Source organism: Arachis ipaensis, chromosome B8, assembly GCF_059453495.1.
Source record: "Arachis ipaensis isolate K30076 ecotype BB chromosome B8, ASM5945349v1, whole genome shotgun sequence".
Classification (NCBI taxonomy): domain Eukaryota; kingdom Viridiplantae; phylum Streptophyta; class Magnoliopsida; order Fabales; family Fabaceae; genus Arachis; species Arachis ipaensis.
This window is the reverse complement of record NC_142443.1, coordinates 56,241,596-56,246,496: the sequence shown is the minus strand read 5'-3', so window position 1 is coordinate 56,246,496 and position 4,901 is coordinate 56,241,596.

The window sequence follows — 4,901 nt, the reverse complement described above, 5'->3', positions numbered from 1 at the left end:
AATATCCGAACTTGAGGGATGGCGCAAATGGTAAACCCCATAGGGCTCCGCCTTCACTACTTGATATGGGCCTTCCCATTTCAACCTTAGTTTACCGGGCAACAATCTCAATCTAAAATTGTAAAGAAGGACGAGATCACTGGCCTTGAATTCTTTGCCTCTTATGTTCCTATCATGGACGGCTTTCATTTTCTCCTTGTAAAGTCTAGAGTTCTCATAAGCTTCAAGCTCAAACATTCCAACTCCGCTAGTTGAAGCTTCCTTTAAACTCCGGCTCCACCCAAACTCGGATTACACTCCTTGATGGCCCAATACGCCTTGTGCTCTATTTCCACCGGTAAGTGGCAAGCTTTGTCGTACACCAACCGAAAGGGACTCATGCCAATTAGCGTTTTGTATGCCGTTCGGTAGGCCCATAATGCATCGGTGAGCTTGGCACTCCAATCTTTCCTATTAGGTTTCACAATCCTTTCTAAGATGCGTTTAATCTCCCGATTGGAAACCTCGACTTGGCCGTTTGTTTATGGGTGGTAGGCCGTGGCTACTTTATGCATGATGCCATATTTCCTCATTAGTCCGTCCATTCTTTTGTTGCAAAAGTGTGAACCTTGGTCACTCACAATTGCTAGTGGCGACCCAAACCTACAAATGATATTATGTCTCACAAAAGAAAGGACCACATTAGCATCATCCGTTCGGGTGGGTATCGCTTCCACCTATTTGGACGCATAATCAATGGCGAGTAGGATGTAGAGGAAGCCATTAGAATTTGGGAATGGCCCCATGAAGTCGATTCTCCACACATCAAAAATTTCACAAAATAGCATGGTTCGTTGGGAAATTTCATCCTTCTTAGAGATATTACCAAATCTAATGTATTGAGAACAATATTTACAAAAATGAGAAGAGTCCTTGAAAAGAGTTGACCACAAAAAGCCACAATCTAAGATTTTTCTTGCCGTTCTTTGAGGTCCAAAGTGGTCTCCTCCTTCGGAGGAATGGCAAGCTTCCAAGATTGAGTGGAATTCGGTTTGTGGAATGCACCTCCGAATTACTTGATCCGCCCCACATCTCCAAAGGTATGGGTCATCCCACACGTAGTATTTGGATTCGCTTTTTAGCTTATCCCTTTGATGTTTGGAGAGATTTGGAGGGAATGAGTGAGATACTAAGTAATTGGCTATTGGTGCATACCAAGGAATGGTTTCTGAGATTGCATGCAAGCCTTCAAAGGGAAATGAATCTTTGATAGGAGTAGTATCGCCTTTTGTGTGTTCAAGGCGACTTAAATGGTCCGCCACTAAGTTTTGCGTACCACTCCTATCCTTGATTTCCAAGTCAAACTCTTGCAACAATAAAACCCATCTAATCAATCTTGGTTTGGATTCCTTCTTAGCCAACAAATACTTTAATGCCGCATGATCCGAGTACACTACCACCTTTGAACCGAGAAGATATGCTTGAAACTTGTCCAAGGCAAAAACAATGGCCAAAAGTTCTTTTTCGGTAGTAGTGTAGTTGGATTGGGCTCCGTCTAATGTTTTTTATGCATAGGCTATAACATATGGATTCTTACCCTCGCGTTGTGCTAACGCAGCTCCTACGGAAAAGTTTGAGGCATCACACATGATTTCAAATGGCCGACTCCAATCTGGCCCTTGCACAATGGGAGCTTGGGTCAATGCTACCTTGAGCTTGTCGAAAGCCTCATGCATTCCTTGCTTAAATCAAACTCAACATCCTTTTGTAGCAACCTTGAGAGAGGCAATGCTACCTTGCTAGAATCCTTGATGAATCTCCGATAAAATCCTACATATCCAAGAAAAGAGTGGACCTCCCTCTCGGAAGAGGGGTAAGGCAAACTAGATATGACATTAATCTTATCCGGATCTATGGAGATACCATCTTTGGAAACAATGTGTCCTAAAACAATACCTTGCTTGACCATGAAATGACACTTCTCAAAATTTAAGACAAGGTTGGTTTTAGTACATCTTTCCAAAACTTTTTCAAGACTATCCAAGCAATGATAAAAAAAATCACCATATACCGTGAAGTCATCCATGAATACCTCCATGCATTGCTCTAGAAAATCCACAAAGATTCTCATCATGCACCTTTGGAAAGTTGCCAGTGCATTGTATAAGCCGAATGGCATACGCTTGTAGGCATAAGTTCCAAAAGGGCAAGTAAATGTTGTTTTTTCTTGGTCCTCTAGAGCAATGTGTATTTGGAAGTATCCCGAATAGCCATCTAAGAAGCAATAATGAGATTTACCGGATAATCGATCGAGCATTTGATCGATAAACGGAAGTGGAAAATGATCCTTTCTAGTGGCCACATTCAACCTTCGGTAGTCTATGCATACTCGCCAAGAGTTTTGCATCCTCGTTGCGATGAGCTCTCCGCTTTCATTCTTGATTGTGGTTACCTCGGACTTCTTAGGCACAACTTGAATGGGACTTACCTATTCACTATCCGAAATAGGGTAGATGATGTCCGCCTCAAGTAACCATGTCACCTCTTTCTTGACAACCTCCAAAATAGTAGGATTTAATCGCCTTTGAGGTTGTCTCACGGGTCTAGCTTTCTCTTCCAAAAAGATCCGGTGCTCACACACTTGGGGACTTATTCCCACTAGATCCGCCAAACTCCACCCTATTACCCTTTTGTTCTTCCTCAAAACACATAGCAACTTTTATTCTTATTGAGAATTTAGTTCCCTTGCTATGATTACCGGAAACTTGTGGGCTTCATCAAGGTATGAGTATTTTAGATGGGGTGACAATGGCTTCAATTCTAGCTTTTACTCTTGGCTTGTCACTTGAGCTTCTTCACTTGGATTGTCACTATTTTCTTCAATCATATGTTTCTCTTCTAGCTTCGCACAATGTACTTCTGCCACAATGTTATCAATTAGATCACACCGAAATATGGAATGGTTCTCCGGTGGGTGCCTCATTGCTTTTTCTAGGCTAAAACTTACAACTCTCCCATCTATCTCGAATGAGTAGGTTCCCAAATGGGCATCCAACTTGAATCTAGAGGTCCTCAAAAATGGCCTCCCAAGTAGGATAGATGACGTCCTCTCGGATTCACTTGGTGCCATCTCAATGATATGGAAGTCAATTGGAAATATCAAACCCTTAATGTCGACCAACACATCTTCCGCAATACCTGACACGGTTATTATGCTCTTGTCCGCCAAGACAAACCTAGCCGCCGACCGCTTCAACGGTGGGAGCTTCAATAAATGATAAACGGAGAGAGGCATAATGCTAACGCATGCACCAAGGTCGCACATACAATCAACGAATTGGACCCCATCAATGATACAAGAAACTAAGCAAGGACCTGGATCAACACACTTTTCCGGAATGGATCCCATTAAAGCCGAAATGGAACTACCCAATGGAATGGTTTCCAACTCATGAATTCTATCTTTGTTCATACACAAGTCCTTAAGAAATTTTGCATATTTAGGCACTTGATGTATAGCATCAAAGAGGGGGATGGTTACCTCCACTTTCTTGAACATCTTTACCATGGTTGGGTCAAGCTCCACATGCTTTTTAGCTTTTCTTACCAATGTAGGAAATGGAATTGGTTGAGCCGCTTCTTCTAAAATTTTCTCCTTTCTAGTGACTTCACTCCTTGGTTGAGGATTTTCATCTTCAACTATTACATGTGACTCCTTCTCCTCTTCAATTTCTTCTATCTCAACTCCATCTTCCTCTTGAGCAACTTTCATTGGGTTAGGTGCCTTTGAGTCTCTTTCCTTCAATTGCGTTATGGACCTCAAGGTTACGGTGTTGATGCCACCTTTGGGGTTGGGTAAAGGTTGAGAGGGTATGGCGCTAGAGGTTGAGGCTTGAGGATTGGGAATAGAAGGTGGCTCTATGCAAGCAATGAGAGCTTGGAGAGTAGAAGTGAGGCCATTAAGACTTGAGTTGAGGGTGTTTTGGAGTTCTTTTTGTCCCTGGAGTATGGATCGGAGTGTGTCATCTTGATTTGGGGATGTGGAAGGGTAGGTAATTTGTGGTGCTTGGGGTTGGTTGGTTGGAAGTGGTTGTCTATGAGGTGGTATGTAGGTTTGATAGTTCCTTCCTTGATTTGGTTGTTGGTTTGGAGGGTTTTGTGAATAGCGGTTTTGTGAAGTGTTGTTGTTCCATCTTTGGTCGCCTCCATTGTCCCTTCCTCCTTGTTGATAATTGTCCCGCCAACTTTGGTTGGAGCTATCCCTCCATCCTTGATTGGAGTTGTTACTCCCTTGGCTATAGTTGCCTCCTTGTTGGGGGGTACCCTTGGTTATAATTGCTCTCTTGGTTATGGTATCCTTGATTAGAACGTTCATAGTAGGGGCGATCATAAAAGTTGTGGGTAGCCGCTAGAGTGTTATCTTCTTGGAGACTTGGACATTCGTCCGTGTAGTGGGAGTAGCATGAGCAAATGCCACACACTCTTTGGGGGACCAATTGTTGACATTGTTGGTTTTGAGGAGAAGGTTGTTGTTGAGATGGAGGTTGTTGTTGATTTACTTGGAGTTGCTTTAAAAGGCTCGTCATTTCACACAAGGTCTTAGTGAGGGTAGCAGTCTCACCACTAGAAGAAACTTCATTTATGGCCTTTGGACGGTTGACTCTCTGTCTAGCATGTTGAGTGGACTCGGCAAAGTCAGTAATGAGTTGTCATGCCTCCTCCACCATCCTATACTTTGACAAAGAACCGTTGCTTGAAGCATCCAACAAATTCTTATCTTGCTCCCTCATGCCTTGGCACACATAGCTAAGTAAGACTTGAGTGTCAATCATATGGTTAGGACATGAATCAAGGAGTTTGCGAAACCGTTCCCAATATTCATACAAAGTTTCCATCTCATCTTGTACAATACATGAGATCTC